General features: G+C 39.4%; 1 long non-coding RNA gene across 2 annotated transcripts in view; it reads right to left on the bottom strand.

Moving 5' to 3' along the window:
* Nucleotides 1-5,899: 5,899 nt before the first annotated feature.
* The window catches only part of LOC113943423, a 39,465-nt gene continuing 19,661 nt past the window's right edge, over nucleotides 5,900-25,703 (bottom strand). For both annotated transcript variants that reach the window (XR_003526315.1, XR_003526316.1), the window contains 3 exons: nucleotides 8,101-8,295; nucleotides 6,761-6,826; nucleotides 5,900-6,068 (listed from right to left, as the gene is read on the bottom strand). This is a non-coding gene — a long non-coding RNA (uncharacterized LOC113943423). The remainder of the gene's footprint in view (nucleotides 6,069-6,760; nucleotides 6,827-8,100; nucleotides 8,296-25,703) is intronic.

A 25,703-nucleotide genomic window follows, 5' to 3' on the forward strand; every position in this document is an offset into this window, starting at 1 on the left:
CTGAAGCAAAAAGCAGCAGAGGACTGATTTAGTTCTGTGCTCAGCTTCTCAGCAGTGTTTAGGGTCTGTGTCACGTATTTTCTTTTTAATCTGACTTTAGCAGAACATTTCCAAAGTTTTAAGAAAGCAGTTAGGTTTTTACTCCACAAAAATCAGCTTTGTTCCACTTTAAAACATCATACAACAGCCTAGGTTTAAAACAGAAGGTTTCAAAACTAAGCATGCAATTTGGGGCATGAATATCAACGTCAGTGTCATGACTGGACCTTACTATATTTGTACAAAACAGCAGCATGTCCTTGAGATGTTTTAGGAGTGCAAGACAAGGGCTTCACTGCCCACATTCCTCTTCAAGACCAGAAAGATTACAAGGTTTAGATTTGATGTGCAATACAAGGTTTTTTCTGTAAGAAGATAACCGCAGGACTAGAAGCTGTACGCAGCAGTCAGCCCACTGATCCTGTTGCTACAGAACATTCTCTATCAGGCAGTCTAACAAAAAAAAATGGGAGTAACAAGTAGGTCCCGCTTTCTGTGTGCAAGGCAGAGACAAGGTGATTTGTCAAAACTCACCATCAGACAATGTCAAAGTTGATCTCCCCACTCAAGAAGTCCTAGTCCAGTACATAGCCACAAGATTCCTTCTTTTAAAGAAAGGAAAAGCCACCAGGAAAATGCCTTTCTTTGGATCAGGGTGCGTAGTAGGGAAGTTTTCATTGAAACATGATCTGTGTATTTACGGGCTATGTACTTCAAAGGCAATTCAACTAAACCCACAAAATTAGAAAGGCAATTTGTCCACCTGACTTGAGATACTGATTTTGTTTATTGCTTTTGTTTAAATGCTTACAGCCTTCTTGCCAGTTACCACTTCCACAGCTATTATTTGGACAGCAAATGAACATGACACTGCTTATCTGCCCAGTGCTCATGTAGTGAAGGTCATTCTGCAGCTGGGAGTAATGTGAAAGAAAGGGCTAGCAGAATGCTCATCCTCCTCCTTTCCTCTCTGTAGGGAACTTCATGGAGACATAAAGCAGTCATCTAAGATACCAGTTGCTTGCAGTAGGGCAGACAAAGAGAAAAGAGTCTTCCTGAATCAGTGCTATCTAAAAAAAAAAAAAAAAAAAAAAAAAAAGTTATTATCAAAGTCTGTCAGAGATAACATCACCTGATTCCCAATTGCAAATCACTGCACAAGAATGGCATATTTCAAAATCGGCGATTAAATCAAAGTCAGATTGTTGCCATATCCTGTATTTTGTTAATTCAAGACTTTGCAGTATGACTGCCCTTCAGCCCATCACCCTGAGAGTCATCTCTGCTCTGGATATAAAAAGTAGAGCATACTAAACCTTAACACCAGCAATCATCTGTACATTTGATGCTGCATGAGCTATCACGCAGCACAGATGTATTTAGACCATGAAGGACTGACTCCTGATACAATTCTTTTAGTAGCAGTAGAATAGGGGGATAAGTGTGTAAGGAAAAAGGGATAGGCTGCTGAATTGTCCAGCATGTCCCCTCCTCAGAGATACCCTCAGATTATGGGTTCCTGACATACATAATGGATAGAAATGCATATAACACAAGATTAAATTAATTGTTATGAATGTAGATATTTGTAAAACCACTAAGGTCTACTCTACGCTGTCTCCCTACAATCCTAAACATCCACTGGTCAGATTATGTGACTGATACGTCTGTTCCAGAACAAGCAGCAGTCACAAGCATTGAGGCCATGTTACTGAGAACACAGCTGCGCTGGGCAGGACACATCTCAAGGATGAAGGACCACTGCCTCCCTAAGATCTTGCTTTATGGTGAACTTGCCGCTGGCTGCCGCAAGAGAGGAGCCCCGAAAAGGAGATACAAGGACTCCCTGAAACAGCATCTCAGCCTTGGCCATATTGATCTTCATCACTGGTCTGCTCTGGCCTCCAATCGGGAGGTCTGGAGACACACCATCTATAACGCTGCTGTTTCCTTTGAGAACGCACACAGGATCACTCTCGAGGAGAAAAGACAACGCAGAAAGAATTGTGTCTGGCTGATACCATCCAAGGATGGTGTGCCTTTTGCAACCAGATTTGTCTATCTCACACTGGCCTCTTTAGCCAGTAGCGTGCTCGTAAGCCAATGTGGGTAGAGTCCTTCCCAAATCTTCATTAGCAAAGCCTAGCCATGATGACGATGAGTGGCTATAGCCAAGAAACTAATTTTTGGGGTGATAGACAGATGAAATAGGCCCAACGATCTACTTCCCAAGTTGCCAGGATGTTGGGGTGGAGTAGGGGGTGGGAAAAGGCCGTTTTATCTCCATATCACTCCTTTCTTGTTTTAATCCTTTTATCAGTTTCTAGGAATGTCTCCCCAGGTGCTGGGTTTTTCCAGAAAACAATCAGGAGCCTTTTCCTTCCTTTTGTGCAGCCTTATCTATCACCTTACACCCATCATGCTATTGAATGTCTCTACCTTAATTTGATTTATATTTATGGCTCTATATTAGGTATTTACTGCAATGCACGACACAAGAGCACTGCTTTTAGGTGGCCAGAAGTAAATGTTGAGAATCTTTGTTTTGTTGTACTTAGATCTGTTCACAAAAATTCAGACTTCTATTACCATGTGTATGTAGACTTTCTGTAATTCTGTTGAAGCTCCGCAGCTTGGCATGCACTTATTAAACCTTCTAGGAAGGAAGCCCAGTATCTACATGAGCAAGTAGATAAAAAAACAAAATGTGAAGAAAGACTGATGAATATTGCAGAAAAGCACTGACATGGGTTGCTCATCCTCCTTTCAATATCTGGAAGCATATCAAATTTGAGGCTATGACAATTAACTGTTGGAAGATCTGAAGGAAAGCTGTCAGAGTGCCCTTATGCACACACAGCATATTCAAAATGTCAGTATAAGGTATGGAAATTCTGTAGCTTGTTTATAGTTATTCTAAACTGTAGAATTTTGTTTAAGGACTTGTAAAGGTACATGCATTCTTCTTAACATGAGAATTAAATTTGTTTGCAAAGTTGTCAAAAGGTATTTTCATACGACTTTGTATATAACCTCATGTAGAGAGATACCCCAAACCCTCTCTGTTTATGCCATTGTAATCATAATGTTGATGTGTTGACAGTATTTGCATGTAACAACATGCAAAATAACAGTTTAGGAAGAAAACTCAGTCATGCCATCCTATATTATGAGCAGTTTCCTATGCTGCTCTGCCATAGATATTTGTTTCATTTTGTCTATATTTCATTATATAATCTGCATTATCTTACAGAAAATCCATCCAGGCCAGTCCAGATTTCCTTTTTTTAACTTGCAAGAACTATTTATTTTATCAGCCTTAACTGTTGTATAGAGCTGTCATTGATCTGTTTCTTTAAGAGGTATAAAAACAATACTTAATACAATTTTTTTTAAGAAAAAACACTTCGTGTTTTCTCAGGTATTCCAGGATCGATTCCCCATGAATGCTAAGGTGTCCCTACACCGACTGGAAAAATTCAAGAATCCTGCAAAGACAGTGGGAATTAGGTCCAGATATGTTTTTCCAGCTATACCAGTACAGAATCATATGTTGCCACTTCGGTGTATTTGGGGGTTTCTGTGGTGAAGAGATCAACCAGTGCAGCTGAAACAGAGCAGGTCCTTCCATGCATTTGCTACACAATTGAATAAGCCTACTGAAAAGAGCCAAGCTGCTCACAGGTAACATAACTTGATTAGCACAATATCTCCCAAAGTGTTTTCAAACTATAAAAATCACATCCTATGCCATCCAGTGCTAGGTCGTCTCAACTTCCCCTACCTATGCGTTTGAATATAACAGTTTCACTGTTTTGATGAGGGACTGTACTTATACCTTGCCTCAGGTGTAAAGAGAAAAGCAACACCACACAGTGTAAGCACAATGCACATGAGTTGTTCCTTCTTTAGCTTAAGTTTTCAGCCTGGGCCATTTTCAAGGTCCTGTTTTTGTTGCTGTTAATGTGGCCAACTTTTTCTAAAGGAGTATTATTGAAAGCGATGAGTCCTAATATATTTTATAGTCAAGAGTTTGCTTATCAGATCCAGTTTTCTGTTTTCAGGCAATCTCCTCTGGAATGCCTTAGAGTATCTTTGAGCAGAGATAGCAATGGGCATCAGATAGAAAAATCTAATGTCATCTTATTAACCAATATTTTTTGCACTGATTTGTATAATCCACCTTATGGCAATGTTAGTGTAAAAAAGAAACTGAGCATTCTCATTATATTTTGCCTTCCTGAAGATGATTTAATAAGCCTACCCTTTCTATTAATTCACAGGAGAATAAATGACATCCATTGAATTGATACTTAACCCACATCAGTCTAAATTTGGAGACTGAGAAGGATCCTTGTCTTGCTACAGAAATGATCTCATTAAGTAAGCAAAGGCCTGGCTAAAGGGATAAACTCCACACAAATATTCACTGGAAACTCCAGCTTCCTGGCTACCCTGGTGGCTTAGATGAGAAGACAGACCACACCCTTATGTCAAAACCCAGCTTTAACATTCGTGCTTCACTCCAACAAAAGCACAAAAGCTATGCCTTAAGGCTTGATTATACCTGTGCGCGAAGACCCAGCACAAGGTTCAAGAACCACTTACATCTTCAAAGTGACTTGAGAAGAGCACTGGCCTAGTGGAGTCTTTCTCTGCAGAGGGGACTGTGGTAAGCACTGAACAGCGCTTACCAAATCATGGTCTGAAAGTTACTTTGATGATTTCTCTTTTCTTTTCCCTCTACCTGTGGAATTCACAGCGTTTTCCTATGAAGTCTATCTCCCTCCAGCAAACTATTTTGGGATCACCAAAAATTGTGTTGTTATAATAGGATCCACACTCTATTGAACAATTATGTGTAAAAATCACATTTCTTTATCATAGCAGCAGGACATAGTGAGGAACTAACAGAATACTTCTTGGCAGAACAGTACTTTCACATAACTCCCCAGTAATAGATTTTGGCTGGTGTTCCTAGACTTGAAGAACACTTGTCATTTGACAGTGCAAATATATCATCACATATATTTGTCTATTCTCCACCATGCCAAAATTAATTCACTCTTCCCAAACCATCTCCTCCAAATATTAGAATTTCATTTTCTCTGAGCTGTCTTGCTTCTCCTTTCTGTTCAGTCTTCTACACCCAAACTAACCTTTACAGACTATTCATCTGTGCACAATCTCCTTTCCTTTTCTTATCTCTCTAACTTACATATTATTCTCTCCACAAGCTTCAGTCTCAACACCAATCTCTTCTTCCATCAGCACATCAGCTTGTTTCACTTCATCTTTCTGCTAATCCATCATGACAGCGTTTGGTGTCCAGACCAAGGATGCCACCCACCATTTACACCTATCACTCTCATCTTTCCTTTGCCCTTCTGTAACATACTCTGAGGGTGTGTGTGCAGCATAAAGCAAAAACAAAACAACAAGAACAAAACCATCACACCCACAAACAGAAATGGCATCATTTCTAGGGGGAATGTATTAGAAAGTATAGAACAGGGTATGGGGAACATTCAGACTGTTTCTGAAACTTTCCTATGAGAACCCATGAGGGATCTCTAGTTAAACCTGTAGAGAGACACAACAGCAGGTTTCAGACAATGGATATAAGAAAAACTGTTTGCAATAGTTGTAGGTGTGCTAGACACCATAAAAACAGGAAAGTAATAATCCCACTAAACCTGTAGTATCAAATTTCTTTTGGTTGGTGTTCCATTACTTAAAAAACCAATAAATAACACTCAAGACCAGTGTACAAGTCGAACACCAGCCCATATATACACAAAGTGTAATGAATTGAACACTAAGATTTATTTGAACTTCAAAGAAGTTTACTGACTCAGTCACTGGTTAGGATTTTCTCTTCTGTGTGAAGCATGTACTTCTGTAAGTCTCTCCAGAATGCAGATGTAGACATTTCTGAGTTTCTGATGTCTGATTTATAAAGTCAGCAAATGGTCCATTCAATCCCCTGATGTGGATTCCAATGCCTTATCAGTTTCCACAGGGTGAACCTGCAAGGTCAAGTGTGAAAGTGTTACTCTACTGAAGCACTTAGTGCCCTTAAAGCCAACTAACTGCTACCCTGCACACGGTCTTCTAGAACAGTCTTACATTGGCCGTAACAGATCTCATTTAGATTTTGATTCTTCTTGTGTCAGAAATTACAAAATGCTCTACACAAACACAGATTTGGAAGTGAGTACTGTGCAATGGATTGCAAACTGAAAAAAGAGATGCAAACCCAAGATAATTACCTATGTGGGTGCATTTGTCCCATGAGAACCTACAGATACAGATGTAGCAGAGGCACGTGAGACCCAGAACCTGGTCTAACATTTGCCTCATAGGCTGAACAAGAAACATGCACAGTTGGTGCTAGGTCAAAAGTTGGACTTTATCTCAGAGGTCTTTTCCAACCTAGTTGAATCTGTGGTTCTGTTATACAAGTATTCATCACAACTATGAATTCAGTGACAGGGAATGAATAGAAAATTATTAAAGAAAAGACAGAAACTAAACCAGAAAACACAGTAAGATCTTGTTTGAAAAAAATGCATATTGAGAAACAGATGTTGAAAGAGAAGTAACTCAAAATCTTTCAGAGTAACTCCTTGAGAGTGACCATGGTGGGTTAAGAATGGGTGTGCTGCCAGAGAGAATGGAAAAAAGATATTATGCAATTTGGGGAAGTATTGCCTCTTACCACAACATTTCCATGGGTTAAAGAGCACAATTCTTCTTGACACCAGTCGGCGGCCGTGTCTTCCAGCTGCCAGGAGAGAACATCAACAGGTTTGGTCTAGTATGATTGAGGGTGAAGGTATCCTGAGCATTCCCTGTTTAAACTAACTGTGCCACTTATGTGTTACCAAAAAAAAATTATGACACTTCGAAAAGACTCTAGGACAAATGCATTGGTACTTCATTTGCTGTGCAAGCTGTTAGGTCATTGAGCGTAGGAAAAATCCTTGTTTTAAATTTAAGCAAATGGCAAAAAATACCTGCAGGACCAGGAAAAATGCAGCAAGAAGTTTTTTATTGCAGCGCTGGGTGCAATCCCAAGTCACATGGACCTAGAGGCACACCAACCGTTTGAAAAACTCACCTTTCGTATTCTCCTGGTTACATAAGTTGTTACATATTCAGTGATTGCCAGATTTTTTACCTTAAAAGGTAATTTCTTGGACTCGGGAGGGGGTGTTACCCTCCTTCTTGATTGATTTGTGACATACCCCCCCGTATGTTGTACAGGGGGATCTCTCCACACACAGTGAGTAACCATGTGGCAGAGGGTACATTTTTATTTTTATACTTTTCTCTATTCCCGGCCGTGAAGGTTCCCTGGCATCAAGCCGGGACAGGACCCTCCACCTTACAGCTTTCACAATATGCCTAAAAAAACCCTTGGACTTAAATGAAAAAAGAAAACCCCATCCCCTTTTGTTTTCCACTAAATTCATTTGCTCATAATAAAACTAGATTATTTATTTCTCATATCAAGTAAAGCTAGGTCCAACAGAGATGGATAGGATTTTAAATTCCCATGCATGCTATGTCCTACTTGCTGTCTTTGTGCAGCTCCAAGCTGAGAGAGCACCACTACTCATCAACATCCCTTGCAGCAACAGGGAGCACAGACACCCCACTCCTGGTCCCAGACTGCAGGACCTCAGTGCCAAAGGTGGGACCACAATAGATGAGCTTAGATTTGGTTGCCTCAATGATAGAGGTGTTCAAAGGGGAAATGAAATTTAGAGAGCAGCCAAGTACGTTCAGAGCCTCGCTGACCTCCAGCCTGAGGAGGAGATGAAAAACCTCTATATTTTGACTGCTTTAAGCATGAGCCAGGGAAAAAAGAACAATAAAAGACATAAGAGGAAACAATCCTGTATAATGATGGGTAATTTAACTGAAAGTGGTATCCAGTTTTAATTCATTAGGTAGGATGTAATTCCAGACCTTTCATTCCTCCGCAGCAGGAGACACTCCTTTAGAACAAAATGAAAAAGTAGGATTTTTTTTCTTTCGGAAAAGCCCACCTACATTCCTGTAAGCCTTCCTTGAGTACCTCAAAAGCCCTCAGGATTACTCTGACTGGAGGAACGAAAGGAACATTCAAAAGTTTACAATAATTCTTTTCCTCAAGAGTAGAAGAAAACATCAGATGTGGCTGCAGCTTTCAATGCATTATTAATACCAATCACTTGGCAGCATTTGGTTCTGTGAGATAAATTTGATCTGTGAACACAAAAGAAAGAGAAGGAAGACAGCTGGTCAGAGTAGTCACAGGAATACCTGCTGAACCCAATAAAAAAAATATTTTTGCACAGGGACCCATGAAATGTGGACATAAAACAAAGCATGAAAAGTAGTAATACTTGAAGAAAATGTATTCAGTTACCAATCTCAAAGAACAATTGTAATGCAAATTAAAGTAGCAGTTAAGCAACAATGTAGATTAATTACAGATATTAAACCATGTAAACAAACCTTTTATCAAATAAAGCAGGCACTAAAGGGGATCCTGAGGCACTTACTGTGCCACTGGGTTTTCTGCAGGGGTTTTGAATCTGTGAATGCCTAAATGCTTCCTAGGAAAGCTGGATACCTTGCACAGCAACACTGATCCTTCTGCCAGCAGACTGCCTTTACTTAGCTACCTTATGTGGATTATGTTGGTTTAATTTCTAGTCTTACAGGTCTGGGACACAGGAAGAAAAAGAAAGCCCCCCTCCAAAAAAAAAAGAAAACAAAAACAAAAACAAAAACAAAAAACAAAAAACAAAAAAAAAACCAAAACCAACACTAACAAACAAACAAACAAACAAACCAAAAAACATAAAACCCCAAACCAAACCAGACAAACACAAAAAACCAAGCAAAAACCACAAAAATAACCAAAAAGCAACCAAACAAACAAAAAACCAAACACCAAAAAAAAAAAAAAAAAAAAGAAAAGAAAAGAAAAGAAAAGAAAAGAAAAGAAAAACAACCAAACAAAAAAGATGAGAAACCTCGTTTTGTGGCTCAAGTCACCAAAATAGGGAATAATTACTCACACAAAAAGGGTGCACTGCATGCTTGCGATCAGCACGCTGCCATAGCTCCATTAGTCTGCTGGGGACTGGACTCAAGTGAAGAGGCAATCTATGACATGATAGGTAACAGCAGCTCAGCAAAACAGTAAAATGATTCAGATGAGAATGTCACAAAAAGCTCTTGCATTTGAAATGTGTGCTTTCATGTCAAAAAAGTCTCTGTGCCAGCTCAGAACTGACTTACTCCCAGAATCCTGTCAAATGATTTGAAGTGGGAAAAGGAACTAAAGGTGAAAACTGAGATGCAGCTCAGTTTTGGGTGCCCGACAAAGGCATCCAAATTGAACAGGTGACACAGGGATTCTTGTTTATCTTTTAAAAATGCCTCACTACCAAAAACAATAATCAAAAAACTCAACCTGACTTCTTGGTGGCATTTAGTTAGGATTTGCCACACCAGGACTGCAGGAATACATCAGTGCAGAGAATAAATTAAATTCATTAACCTTTCACCCTGTATAAGGACTCCCATTCACACCTGTGTTGTTGTTCATCAATCACAGTAAATTATCCTTCCGTGGAGTAGGAGAAAGCTGCTGCAATCTAGTTATGTCACACCTGGATGGGAGCTTCCATGGCAGTATAACATGGTTTAATTCAACACTTCTTCACAGACTCTGCTGATTTGCCTTAGTTTCCTTGAAAAGAAATTACTTTAGGGAGGAAATTGGCCAGTGCAGTAGTCTGCTTTACCAGATAAAACAGGCGATGCCTGGCTCTGTGGAGGGAAGAAAGATGGTGGCTAGGAAAAGAAGTGGATCACAGAGTGTCGAAGCAGGTGTACAGCTCATGGAGAGGCCCCATGAAAAGATATGAATGCCTCAGGCTCTGCTATCTCATGGCAGAACACACTGTCTGTCCCCAGTCAGGCTGAGGGAGCAGCACTGCTGGTGCAGTGATAGGAGGTTCTGTTTGGCTCATTAGGTCAGGGTGAACTGCATGAGGGAAACAGGAGTATTTGCAAAGACTGAGCAGAACTGCGGCATTTTGCAGGCGCTTTTCAAAGACCAGTTCCATGACTTCACAGGAAAGTAGGGAGGAAGGAAATTACCCTAAAAGCTCAGTTAACTAGGACTTCATCTGTATTTTCCTTTCCCTTGCAGAAGGAAGTCTACCTTATACTGAGCATCTATTTAAGTAGCTGCAATTAAACTTATATCGTTCAGTTAATATACTTGGTTCAAGTATACAACAGTTCTTCAGGAGAAGTCATTCATTTTATGCAGCTGACATCTTTCTTTGCTTTCCCTCTACCCCCACCCCAGATTTCTGGAAGAAGGTATCACTCTGATATACCATCCTACTCACACAGAACTTCTGTAAAGCAACATTTACATAATCACCAAAATGACCTATTCGTCCCTGATAGACCTAAGTCTTTCTTTAATCAAGTCTATAGTCCCTCCATCATATCATCCTTGTTAAGCAGGCCAGACTTATCTTGAAATGTCAAGAGCCACTGTGACTAATTAATTATTCTACCTTATCAGTCTTTTGAGAAGTACTTCAAAAATCACTGAAGAGTCCACTTCAAAACTATATTGTCAACCAAAAAAGAAAAAAGTTAGTACACAAAATAATTGAAATAAGAAAAATTCTTATTCCGTGCAGAAAGTTTACTCAGACCAAGAAATGGTATTCAGTACAATACCACCAGCTTCATAAAGTTTGAAGGGTTTTGCTCCCAAAGAACCTTGCTTTGTTTTTTGGTGGTTTGCCATGTCCTACCTGGCTAAGCATAAATGCACACTTACATAAAATCTCTGAGCAGAGAACAACCCTGTCAAGAACAACTGGTAGAGTTTCTTTCTTTCTAGAAGGAGTCATCCTTTTCTACATCTTACAAATCTTTCTCAGTCCCACATTGTTTTTTTTCCACTTTCCTTTTTCTGGTTTAGAAAACAACCACAATGCCAATGTACTTTGATCATCACTCCAAAGACATCTCTACAATCTCAGTGTTATTAAGAACAATCAGACTCTGGGTGGGATAAAAATAACCAATGCACTTGTACACTTCTTTCTTTTTAAGCTAATATAATCCACTAACACATGCAAAAGATGCATTCATTCAACCATACTAGAGAAAGACAACCCATTTCTTGAGCTATAATGGTGAAAATGCCCATTTATGTCTCTGTCTCAAGAATTGAGCAAATACAAAAGACTGTCACAACTTAGGGTTTATGCTTAATATTTATCAAAGATTTCTAACCAAAGAGTATTTTACAAAGGAATAAGTTGAAAAAAACAAACTGTCCTTTAAATGATTTCCACAGGAGTCCAGCCAGACCATTTTGTAGGTTGACACATATGTCCTACTGAGCACACTTGGAGCCGTTCAAGATGCTTAAAATATATGCTTTTAATAGACATTAAAGTATCTGCGTTAATTTTTCTATTTCTTAATTATCCTTACAACAGGTTCTTCTGTTGACCAGGAGGAGCAATGCTGTTAGTTATTATGGAGAGTTAAAACCAACTCATCTTCTCTACAAAATAAAGTAAGTGGAACTACAGGAAGAATGTAAAAAACATAACAGTTTGTTTGTCATATGTACACATCTGCCATTCCAATTCTTTTCCACAATGATTCTTACGGAACATGCATTAGCTTCCATACAGAGAGATTCCATATAGTTTTAGTGGAACTTAACTGGAAAAATACTACCTAAAGTATATATTTGCACCTGACTATAGCATCAAATGGAAAATATTCTGTCTGATTTCCTCCTCTTCTCCTCCCATCACTTTTAAGGTGAAAATTTGCCCTTGTTATTTTTTCCACATCTGCAAAATGCAAAAGCCTGTTTTTAGAACCCCAGGAGATTTTCCTGTTGGAAAATCACATTACACACTTAGGACGTTTCTGCTACCTGCTGTAGGAAGCATGTGCATGCAGAATAAAACAATGCTCCTTTTCCAAGCATACTGGAACTGCACAAATCAATACACTGTGTTAAAATGATCAGATTTGTCTTTTATCTTCAGTTCATTGTTAGTACCTAGAGGAAGATGAATGAATCCTGTGCTCTCAAAAAGAATAGACAGCATTTCTTCAAAATACACTGATTGGTTTGTTAAATGTATTTATATTTGATTTATTTAATCAAAAGGCATTCCCCTTATTATGTTGATTTGCTGCATGAGGTTATGAATTCTTTTTTGTGCAAACTTTTAGCAACCCAATTTTGTTACAGAAAAAGCTTAACTTCTATGATTAAGCCTGTGTGTACACCCTCCTCTTTGTCCAACTGCTAAGGCTGGCTAATGAAGCTGTTACTGCTTAGAAATGAGGTAAGCCACCTCTGGCTCTGCACTCCCAAGCCCTCTATGGGGAAAGGAGAAGCGGTACATGACAGAGCTGGCTGTTTTCATTCCTAGGGCTTTGATTAAGGACAGAAAATGGTTCCTCTCTGAGCAGAGGAAATGGCTGTCCAGTAAACACATGCTGGAAAACAGCATGCTGTGATAGAGACTGATAGCAATGAACACAATACACATTGCAACAGTAGCAGTATAACAACAGTTTGGATAGACACTGGACTCCCTCTGGCTCTCCACAAACTGAGCAAGGAGAATAGCTATCAGGGGACTGAAAGAAGAATCGGGAGTGACAAGCACTTATGGAAGAATATGCTTTACAGGAGTTGTGAGAGAGTCCACTCACCCCTGACAGCATGCAAATTTATCTTACAGGCTGCATTACTGGATTTACTAGTGGTTTGTCACAGTCTGTGTCAGTAGGAAGAGAGATGCTCATCCCCTGGAGGAACCGCAACAGTAGTGAGTCAGGCCTTAATAGCCTTAGTTCCCCTCCTTTCCTCAGGGGAGCACCAATTTGCGGCTGGCTGTGACTATCTTCTCAGCTCCTGCAGATGACCAACAGCTTGCCTGGGAACATAACCCAGATTTTGAAATTGTAACTGTCATGTAGGCAGATACTGTCATTGTGCACAAAGACCAAAAGACCATTCCCAGGGGGAGCGCAACCAGGATTGCTTCAGGTTTTTCAATAATGGAATTCAACAGGACCTATGGCTACTGCCAGCGAACACTAAAATTCTGCTCATGACCAGTGATGTCCCTCAGGGCATCAGCATGCCTCCAAGGCAGATCACAAGAGGAGCCAGCATGACTGAGTTAGTGCTGATTAAGGAGTAGAAATCCTTTGAAAAACTAGCTCAACAACTGGCCTTATCCTCCATACAGCATCTAGCAAAGTACATCAAGTTAAGCCCTAAGGATATTTGTAGTAAGCCTGGAAGAAGGCCTTTTATCACCTCCAGCTGAGCAAGAGTCACCCCCTCTCCCTAGATAAGCGATGGTCACAGTGACCTGGGCATGATCGCTTTTGAGGTGAATTACTCTAATTCACTCTATCAAAGGCTGGATCCAGGCTACACCAAACTTCTGTTTCTCAGACTGTGACTAGTAAGTGAAGGCCCTGCTCAGTTTCATCCACTGAGCCCCAGTAATTTTCAGAAGATAGATTAAAGCTTTGCTCCTTGTATTCCACACAACTAATACATGGACCAAACAATTTGTAAACAGCCAATATGCCTAAGAAGCCAGTTTTCAGCCCACCATTTGTCTAGAGACTTTCCTGAGCAATGCAGCTCTATGCAGGCACATGACAGCCATAATCGAGAGATGCTCAAATAAGAGGACCCAGGAGTAGAACAAGGCACTACAAAAAATACAGTTAAATGCAGAGTCTCACAGTTTTTAGGAAATTTTTTAGAAATTCAGAAAAAAATCTTCTCTGCTGTGATGGTGCTGGGGATATTTTACATAAATGTACAGCAAAACATATTCAGAGATTTCTTAGCCTTTTCCAAAGTTTGCATGGACTTGTCCACACAGTGGCAGACACCTCTGAACTTGAAAAGGGAATTATTTTGCACTAGTGACACCAGAGAATTCCAGTGGAGATTTTCACAGGCAGGAAAGTAGCAGCCTGAAGTGGGGCCACAGCTCTTCTCCCACATAACCCAGTGCCGGTTATGGGTGCTGTGATCTGCAAGGCAAGGGCACTCAGCATCTGACAGGACCTACCCATGACCAGTCTTCACCTGTAGGCTCTATGCAACAGATTTGCTGGTTTTTTTGGAACAAACCCAGGATCTCTAGTAGCTGCACAGTTTATAATGGAGTCAGAAATTTATGCATAAAAATAATCTTCCTTGGCTACTGTGTCTGGAGGACATCTCCATGTTTGCAAGGAGGAAATGCTGCATTATGAGAGCATGAGGCAGAATAATACTTGTTGACATAAAGTATCATAAGAGGGTTAAAAATTTATGAAAGTACAGTATAGGATAAATAAAAGAGGTTATTCCCTCATTCTATGAAAAAAGAGAAACAACCAAACCTGCAGGAACTCAGAGCCAAGAAGTAAGAACAGGACACTCTAAATCAAACTACAGAGAAAACCGAACTGTTGATAAAACTAAAGAATAACTTTGATTGAACTTTTGTGCTAGTATTAGTCATTAACATACTAAAATACCACCCACAGACTCACCCCTTACTCACATAAGCTTCTTCCTTATGGAGCATGTGCCATAAAATAAGTGTATCAAACAGAGATGAAATGAGAGAGTGCAAAGCCAAGGACTACAGCCTTAGTTTGTTACATATATGGGAAATGTCAATTTTTTATTGTTAAAAGTGTATAAAACTGAGCACCTGTCATACTGAATGTGTGCTACTTTCGTGGACCTAGCACCCATCTCTGTGCAGAGATGAAACAAACAAATATCCCAACTCTGTGTATGAATTGGCTTCTTGCACACTGGGTGAAAGAACCCATATTTGGGACCACAAGCTGAAAATGTCATCTTTATAGGTGTTGTGGATGGTTTTCAAGCAGATAACCAATATCTCTCCAAGTCCAGAAAACCAATTTGGTTTCAAAACACATCTTTTGCTTCAGATAAAATTAAGAAGTTGTAAAACCATCTCTTACAATCTTGTTCTTGCAGAAGGTATCACTTACATAGCAAAAACTTAGAGTAACACTTCCAACAGCATAATGTTTGCTACTCAAATATGTTACCTTACATAATTTTTTTTTTTAATTTAACTCAGTTGTTTCTCTGTTGCCTTTAAAATTCCCATTTATGTACATAACCTGTGGCCTTTTCCAGTTTTCCTCTTCTTTCTCTCTCCCCATTTCAATTGTTTTAGACATCTATCCTGTGAATGTTCTTTGCACATTTCTGAAGCAAGATAAAGACTCTGCAGCAAGTCAAAAGGAGATACTACTAAATGGCAATTCTTGTTCCACACCATAATGACATGCGCAAGCAAGCAGCAAAGCCTTTTCCTGTACCCAGGCTTTCACTTGGTCCATGGGGAGGATTTCAGTGGAGGGTCTTGAAGTAAGGGACATGATGCCCTATAATTTTGAGGACTGTAGTTGTGCTGATCTGGGGGAAAGAGATAGATCAGAGTAAATAATTTTAATCCTTCAGTTTAATTAAAGAGGAAGTGTACTTTCAAGTACATCTCCTCCTGTACAGTCATAAATACCCAAGAAACAATAGCTAATTTTGACAAATTGTCTGCCTAACAAATTAATTTAGCTAAACAAGAAGCGAAGCAGAGCCTGCTAGATGTAGCTGAGTTGCAGTCCCTCCACAAGGACATTCAAATCTCAGATATGTTGTTATCCCATTCCCAAAGGAAATTAAGAACATTTGCAGCTAACTAGTGCTATTACTTTTACACAGTTAGCAAGCAACTTAATGGGCTATAGCTTGAAGAGAATGTGCAACCCAGTTCCCTGAACAGCTTAAGTTCAAGTTGCTGGCACACAGGAGAATGTGTGCCACTGGGTGTGCAATGCTTTGTTTTTAATTTAAACTATCTGGCACAGATAAACCAGCACAATACTGTAACAGCACCTTCATTCAGCTGTGAGGAGATACCCTTAACTGATTGGTAAGTACCGCCTCTCTTCCTTTCCAGAGGTAAAAAGCAAAGTAATAGCAGAAGCCATTCCTATATTTCTGCTTATTTTTACACTCTCTCTGTCTATATTCATTTATGTTACTGAAACCAGAAAGGATCTTTCCTAAGTAGAATCAAACCCCTTTACACAGGCTACAATTTTTCTTAACAAAATAGTTGTGACTACCATTGTCACTACTCCTACGGAAAGAAGCCTCACAAGTCAGTCTCACTTAAAATCCCAAAGAGATCTTCAGTGGCTAGAGAGGTCTCAGCAGTAGTATAAACTAGTGGACTGAGAATCCTGGCTGCTTAAAGTGCTAGAAATACCACTTGCCTTTGTAGCATTGCAGGAAGGAAAATTAAATCCAAAGACCGAAATTGACTGAGTAGCATCTCCTATCAATATGGGCATTGAAGCCTGTCTGACTCAAATCTAGAGAAACCGTTGTCTCCAAATTTCCTTAATGCCTAAGGTCTGCAGCTAGAGAATTGAACACAAAATCCCTAAAAATGCAAGAAGCCAGTAAGGTTCATCAGTCATTCTTGACAGTTCTCAGCTGCTTTTTGGGTATCTATTGAAGATACCTATCAGGAAAAGTTGTACCGAGTGGGCACTGAGCCTCACTGTGGTTGATTAGAAGTGCCAGTACATGAGGCAAATGCAGACACTATGACTTGATCAGCACTGATTTGAACCATATGTTTTGGGAATACCTATAGGTTCATTTGTTCTGGAGAGGTACTTAATTAATTACTGAATTAATTTTTTCTGTCAGTTAGAATTACATTACAAGCTACCTATGCAATGTAAACCTTTCAAAATGGAAACTGAGTAACTACATTTTGGCTCACACTAGCACTAATCATTGTCTGTGACTGCTTTAACAGACTGGCCATCATGAATAGATCTTATATCACAGCAAAAAAAAGCCCTAGATGAAGACTTGAAGATACAAGGTGTCTTTTCAAAGTACTTGAATAAACTTCATTGCTGTCTTATTCTCCTCTCAAGTGCACTAATCTGTTAATCTGTAGCTCAGCTGTTGGTACACTCAGAAAAGACCCAGATGCAGCTGTGGTTTCCTTGGCATACCCAGGAGGACAGTGTTTACTCCTTCTCCATCCAGTATGCTGGTAAAGTTATCCTTAGCTCTTAGCAAAGGTTTGAGAAACCCTAATGCTTTTCAACTTTTAGTAGCATCATCTGCCAGCTTTTTATCATCTAGATCCATTCTTTTTCAACTGATAATGCTGTTCCTTTCAAAATAACTAGTTAAATAGAAAAAAAAACACATAAAAAAACCAAGAACAAAAACACACACAGAAAAAGAAGTAAGGTCTGAGAAAGCCTCTTCAATAAACAGCGAGACAAAAGACACCCAAGAAACAAAGTTTTGCACAGCTCTCAAGGCCTTTGGCAAGAGGCCTGTTCAAGCTCTGTGTTGGCATTGTCCTTTCCCACCACTCATTTTAATAATTTTCCCAGAAGTTAATAATTTCTAGCTCCTAACACCGAAAGCTTGCAGGGTGTCATCTTAAAAGATGAAAATTTTATAGCCAAAAGAGGATGATAAAGGTATTTTTATAATCAGTCCCTTGCCCACTCCCTACAATCACAACTAGAACTGAGGAATGTGTGATGGCTTTAGTTAATGTAGTATAGTGCAACAGAGAGACTCCATAATCTATGTTTCAAAGATTTGGTGAAGGTTATAAAAAAGCCTAAGCTATTTGTTTTACACTTGGTTTTACATAACTGTTGTTATGTTTCTGCTGTTCCTTGAGAGCTGTTTGTATAGAGGGCCCTCACAACTCATCATCAGCTGGTAAGCATGAGAGCAATGGTTGCTCTCCTGATTGTGGAGTTTCCTCTCATCTTTGGTCAAGGAAGTTCAGGATCTGCTTTGAGAACCTAGCAGTGAACAGGTTGGAGTTGCTTGAGGACACATTTTATAGCTTACACCACTCAGAAACATACAGGCTATCATCATGGCTGGGCTTCATGAACGAAGATTTGGGAAGGGCTCTACCCACGTTTGTTATAAGCGCGTTGGTGGCTATCTTAAATGAGTAATGTGTATGTTACACTTTCCTACACTTCTGAAAGTGATGTGTGTCATTAGCACAGTTGCCCTGCAAGGCTTACCTTTAACCACTGCTTTTCAGAGTCTCCAGTGCCTGCTCAGTAACCCCTCCTATAAAACAAAGAGGTAGTCTTTGATTTTTGTTCCATACCATTGGCATCCTTTATGTGGTCCTCAAAGAAAGAACATTTGAAATAGCAACTTGAGATAAACAAAGTTATGTGCACAGTGCGCATAACATCTCTCTCAAAATCCTCATGAAAATAGCCATAAATAGCACATCTACATAATGGAGTTTTGTTTGCTAGTAATGATGATGATGGTGGTGGCAACAATAATAATAACAACAATAGTTGATGTGAGTTAGGCAAGATTTGAACCAAGAGAAAGAGACTTGTAAGTTCTGCCTTGGAAAAAGAGGTGGTAAAGTCAATTCATCTCCTTTTCTAACTGAGGCTGGCAATATTAGACACAATGTTAGACACTTATTGTAATTATGAATGTCTTGAGACTATGGGTTATAACATGTTTTAAACTTTGGTTTATGCTTCCCATAGAGACATTAGAGGCTATTAAAGTACATTAACATCACTTGGCAAATTTTATAATCTGTTACACACAGGTTTCTGGAATTGCATGAAAGAATACCCACAGCAATGGATGAATGAAGAGTGTGTTCACTGGTGTCCTCTTGTTTTGAACAAGAGATCTTCCACAAGAAAATTGTGGTAAATGCCTTCAAGAGGAACACATATAGTTATATAATTAGCCTAATCTGTTATGTTCTCTAAGGGTTGTCTATAATGAGTCTTTAATATCTCAGTTCATGGATGTTTGGTGCAGAACATAGCCTGCTTGGCATGCCCTGGTCAGTTCTTTCTGTAAAAAAAAAAAAACTCTGCAGGCACTTCACAATTCATTCAAAACAGGACAATGGGCATGTCCCCAAGCTTATATAAAAACAAACAATGAAGCTTATTTTGAGAGACATCTTGTTTTCTAGTTCTTAATCCTCTTCCATATAGAAAAGAAAGGATTTTATTATATAAAACAATAAATAATAAAAGTAAAATGATCCCAACATAAATAAATATACCAACGTACCTAGAATCTCTGAAGCTTACTGCTACAATTAATTAAAGCAAAGTGTATCACCATGCAGTCTAGTCAGCCATCTGCAAAACCCATTATGCCAAAGATTTTGAAGTTCGGTGTTACATGGTACCCAAAACCCTTTACCAAGGCATGCTGACTCATGAAAGCAAATGGTGGAGTTCCTTCAGCCTCAAAGGGCTGATTTATGCAGTAGAATCAGCCAGAAACAGAAGCTGCAGACAGAGTAGGATTCAAGGAGCTCAATATTAAGAAAAAGAAGAAAGAGCCAGTATACAGAGAATGAACATGGAGAAGAAGGATACTTGAGAAGTGGAAACACACATGTCACTGGCAACTCAGTCAAGTGAGAAGGTGTAGGAAATGGAGAAGAAACAGAGAGCAACAGCATGCCCTAATAACCTAAGGCAATTTATGTACCTTTCTGACAGATTTACTTTTGGATGGTCCTCTTTTCCCATGCAGAACAGAGGATGGAACAGATTGTAAATATGGGCTTACAGTACTGACGAACACTTCTTTTTTCCTCACATCCCAGCTAGTGGTGGGTTTCACAATCAGTGTAAGCCAAAGCAATGTGGAATGCTCACTAATATTGCGTAACATTTATCCAACAAAAAAAAAGAAAAGCTTCATTTTCACAACACAGCCACATAGCTGCTAATGCCAGCACAAAAGAGGCAGCAGGAAGGTATGGTCTGGGCATTAAGACAATTGTGAACTTGCACATTGCTTATGGACAGGGCCATTGTACTATCACTCCAGGATTACTGTGTAAACAGAGAAATGCGTGACTGGCTTTTGAGAAGCCATGATTTATCATATGCCAAACACTGCTTTGTTCTGATGTAATGTTCCTCCTTGCTCTTCCAAGAATACATCAAAGCGTCATAAATCATAAGAAATGCAGATGAGGTACATTTCTGCATAAATCACTGCTGGTTACATAAATCTCTTCACCAATATGACAGGACTTGGAGGAAATTACAGCTTCTGAGCATTTTATGGGGAGGGTGCTCTGCTCAGTTCTTTTCACTTGATTGAATAAGAAGGTAAAAGTTTTTGATCAGCACATGTCAGAAGTACAAAAGCTACCTATAAAAGTATTTTATTTAACAGATAATTTAGAAAAAGCTGATTTTGAAGCTCCTGCTGTGTCAATGTTAGAGGTTAGTTATTAAATGAATCATGTTGTCAGCAGACACGTGCAAAAACACAACTTTATGACCATTTAAATGCTGTGGCAAAGATCGCTAATTTGGTAGATGCAAAAATGGACAATTTCACATGCTGTTTAACCTGGTTTTACTAAGAGGTTCCAAAAGTATCAGAAAACTTAGACAAACAAGGTTTAGGATGGAGAAGTTATGAGCCTCACTTCATTCAGTGTTCTGGTTAACTGCAGATTTTTGACATGGAAATCATAAGCAAAGGCTGCAAAAGAAGTTGGTTTACAACTTAAGTATATAGTTATGTATATATATATTTATATGTACATCAATACATATACACACATATATGCCTACATATAGAGACAGAGAAATTAATTCAGTGCTCTAATCTATGATAAAGTTATTCCCTTGGGCAAAGACAAGAAATGAGACAGGAAGACTAAGAACCTGAGTTAAGTCCTGTTGCTAAAATACCTTCAATGGACATGAAAGGAGTTGATGAAGGTGTCACATGCCATCTGTTCATATCACATAATAAAACTGACAGATAAGATGGCACATTTCCCTAATTTTTGTCATCTCTGTGTGACAAAATTCCTCAGATCATCATAGCTGAAGCAACAGCACAACTGAATAACTTTGGTGGTCTGTCTCAGCATTCCTAATGGAACATAAGCAGACAAAAAACACAGCTTCTTGAGCAGCTCTGCTTTCTGAAAGTCATGTAGGAAGGTGCAACCATTCACAAGCTATACTTATGCACAGACTAACCCTAGACACGTTCATGAATAGTTCCATTTGTGGATAAGCTCTTAAACTGAAGGCCTTTGCTTAGTGTGCAGGCTTTGGTGGTCTGGATTAAGGTGTGGGCTGTGTGCCACACTTAGAATTGTATTTGAAAAACTTGAATCTCAGCATATTAAGGCAGTATGATACACCTGGACTTGGAGATTGTTACAGGCTGTGGCAGAAAGCATCTGTTAAGCCATGGTTTTAGGCAGAGCTTTCTGTCCTTTTGCATTTACAGCCTCAGGGGAAACAACTGCTAGCAACTGTTTCCAGTACTGTGTGAACTTCCAGTGCAAACAAAAACTGGGGAAAAGAAAAGAAACTTTTGAAACTGCACCTTAGACTTCAATTTTCCACTTAAAAATAAATATATAAACTCAGAAATATTTTAACCAGATCTAGAACCCATCCATTTTTATGAGTATTTATCAGGAAATGTCTCATTGACTAAAAACTTAAAGTGTACCTCTTGATCTGACTTCATAAAAAGTAGCTTTGGTAGTTCGAATGCGCATGATTATTTTGGCTTTTTGTTCTAAAACAGTGATTTAGAGTTGTTATGTTGTTCGCACCCTAGCTACTGAATCATTGTGAAAGGGAGCTCACAAGAACAAGTCTTTGCTAGACAGAAAGAAACCAGCTGTTTCCTTCTTTTCTTTTCTATAAAGGGGTTTTTAAAAAATTATTTTTGGCAACAGAAATAATGCTATCGCTGAGAGGAAAATTAGTCTTGTAATAAAAACAACTTCTCACTCATTCCACCTTTAAAATTTTTCATTCCTACAATAAATTCTTCTCAGGGAGCTAATTAGAAAGTTTTTTAATTGATGAGCATCTGACCATTAGGGCATTTTCAATTTCTCACAGCATCCCAGATGACACCTTTACAAAAAAGCATAACTGAAAAGAGACTAATTGGAACAATTAATTGAAACAACATACAGTTAATGTCAATTATAGAATCCTGACTGTTCCCTCATCCCTTGTTATGTGGCCTGCTGTACCGGGGTGGTGTTCCTGTAGACTCCTCAGCAAAAGCTGTGTGAAGATCCCATCTGCTGTTGATTATTCCTGTATTTACTATTTGTATTATCACAACACACATCAGCTCTACTTCTGCACATGGTTCCCAGTGTAAGGTGTTCTATAAATGCAGAACAGGAAGATTCGTGACTGTAGACATGAAGCTTTGCATGCTTGAATTACCCTTTCAGTCAGGAAAAAAGTTAAGCCACTCGCTTGAATACTTTGCTTTTTAAATGTCCTCATCACAAATATCCTCAAGAAATGTCAAAGAACACTTCTAAGCAAGAAGTCGTTTTCTAACTAAATATCCAGTTCTGATACTTAACAAGCTCTGGGAAAATGTTCCCAAATGTGCTTTTTACAGGCAAAGGTTTCATACTCCAATTTGGAGGCTCACAGTGAGCTACAAAATCTTACCACCTGCTCATCGTAAAGCAGGAGGTTTCTTGCTGTCATTTTTAAAAGAAGCAGCTGTATATCACTGTCTCTGGCACCCTGTAAAATTTGGCTGGGTCTGTACTCATACCTTATAGGTTGATCTCAAAGTGATCACACTCCCCTGTTCCACCAGTTTCTGCCAGACATAGTGATTAATAAAGTTATGATCCTGTCAAATGCATGGCAACGTTTCCACTAATTCCTGTGAGGTTAGGATCTTCTGCTGCATCATTTGGTGGATGCAGTAGTTTTTCTACAGGGTGCACCAATGCCATATTCATCTGCAGAAATTATCTGAGTTGTAGCTTGAAACAGCATTATGACACTTTCATCTATACAGAACCGTGTTTGACCTCAGGACTGTAGCTGTGCTACAGATTCTTATGGGAAAAACTGTTTGATTTTTTTATACTAGCATTCATTTCCTATGCCATGACTCCTAAGTCTGCTACTGGGATCTTATATAAACAGCCTATTCAGCAAGCTGAGCTGATTTCGGGACATGACTAATTATAATTTTATGTGGTTGAGTGAATCGGGACTGTACTGTTCAAGAACAGGCTGTCTGGAGAGCTGCATTTATTCATAACATCCACCAATATTTTACCTGACTTTCTCATGCATTGTCCTTCCTGCAATAAATGACAGAAACCATTCTTATTCACATCAAATTAATTTTTCCTTCTGTATGATTCCCCATACCCTTCTTATAGACTTACACAGTTCCCTACAGGAAATACCATCATTTCACAGTTCCCTTAGCAGGAAATACCATCTGAAGCTGCATTTCATACTGACATAACCTCTTCTACTGGTAGCAGAGTGAGAAACCTCTTGATTATCAACTATGTTAGCAGCTCCTGGGCTTTAGAATCACTGTGAAGACATGCCCTATGGAAAGCCTGAATAATGATACTGTCTTAAATGTATGTCAAATCCTTCATCTCTTATTTTGCAAACGACAGATCACCTTCTATAGAAAAAGTAGCAATTATTTGTGAATGCAGGCTACACAGATGGCTTTCCCACTGAAATAAACCAAGTCGTGTATTCACTTTCTGTCAAGTGAACAGAAGCAATCCTAATGCCTGAGTACCTACACCAGGAAGATGATCTGAACTTTGTGCAACCATGTGTGCCAAAGATGCTTACTGAGATAGGTCAGGTTGGTCCCATTTTAATACAGTTTTAGGTAAGACAATGATAGTGCATTGACAACAGTTGACTGCCAGTCACCCACCCAATTGCTCTCTTACTCCCTCCCCCTCCTCAGCAGGAGAGAGGACAAAAGTAAGATGAAAAAGCAGTTTAGGAAGAAAAGATAAAGGCAGTTTAGTAAGAACAGCAAAAGCTGCACCTGGAGCAAAGCAAGAAGAGGAATGTACTCACTATTTCCCTTCAGCAAGCAGATGTCCAGCCACTTCCCGGAAAGCAAGGCCTCAGAACTTGCAATGATTGCTTGGGAAGACAAATGCTACAATGGGGCATGTCTCTGCATCCTCCTCTTTCCCCTCAGCTTTTATTGCTAAGCACGATGTCATATGGAATGTCCCTGTGGTCAGTTTATGTTTGCTGCCCCATCCAGGTTCCCTCATAACCTCTTGCCTATTCCCAGCCCACTGTCCTCAGGGGTGGAGGGGTAGTTTGCAGAGAAAGCTTTGACACTGTGCGAGTGCTGTTCAGCAATAGCCAAAACACTGGAGTGGTATCACTGGAGAGTTATCAACCCTGTTGTACCACAGATGCAAAGCACAGCACTATATGGGCTGCCAGGAGGAAAGCAGACTCTATGTCAGCCAAAGCCACTACAACGGTACAGCAAGATATCCAGCTACTGCAGTGACAATATGCACAGATAATGTTCCCAAATCAACAGAAATTATATAAGTGCCATGAGAACATTTCCTAGATCCTACAGCATACTACAGAAATCCATCATGTGATGACAAATGGGATACTGGGAAGCTTCTTAGTGACTTTTGATGGAAATCTGAACCAGGAAGGTAAACACTTATCTCTTCTCTGAAATACATGGGCTTCCTGGAGATTGCCATTATTTTGGATCTACTGGAGGAGTCACACCAACCCCTTCTCTTGGCGAGAGCCAGTAGAAGGTTCTTCACTGACACAGCGCACAGCAAGACCACAGCAAACTCTGCTGCAAAGGCTGCTCTGGGCAAAGGGAAAACCTACACTGCAGTGAACTCTGCAAAGTTTTGCCTTTCAGAACTTATCAGAACTAAACATCACAGGGAATTGAAAAATGAGATACAAGCGATTTCAGAGTTGAATTAAGCTAAGCCATCAAATAACAGGCTCCACAGTGCCAAGCAGGTAGCACAGTGCATCTTCATACATAAAGGACTTCCATTGCCTTGTTTCCATCACTATTTTTCCACATTTTTTCCCTAGCCTACTACATTCTCGTGGTTAGAGAAATCAACTGGAATGTCTAGTGCAACTGGCCTATAAATGAACTTTTCTAAAATATCCTCAGCTTGTGAGCCACTAAAAATTGCTAGGAAACTGCAGCAAAGGAAGCACATTGTGAACTGAAAAATCTGAATGAGAGAATATTTCATATTTTCATATCATGAGGCCTTACAGGAGTTGGGGAGAGGGTCAGCGTTCTGTTAAACTCATGGCTCCTCTGTTGAATACAGCTCAGGATCCGGATGTCAGATTTCACGTCTTGCTAAAAAATCTGCCAGTGGCATCAGATATGACTGAAAGAGGCCCCACATATTTGTCATGTGTTTATGTCCATATCTAGACATTAAACAACTGCACTCAAGATAGGCTGCTTTACATTTATTTTTCTCCTACCAATGTGTTTTAGTCAGCATGTCTCTGCTATTCAGCAGAGATAAAAGAAAATCGAAAATTTCAAATTGTTCACACAAGAAGCAAGACAAGGACAATAAAATCTAATTCATTGGCATAAATGGAATGATCACTCACAAAAG

Source organism: Corapipo altera, unplaced genomic scaffold (genome assembly GCF_003945725.1).
Source record: "Corapipo altera isolate COAL_440 unplaced genomic scaffold, ASM394572v1 61411, whole genome shotgun sequence".
Lineage (NCBI taxonomy): Eukaryota > Metazoa > Chordata > Aves > Passeriformes > Pipridae > Corapipo > Corapipo altera.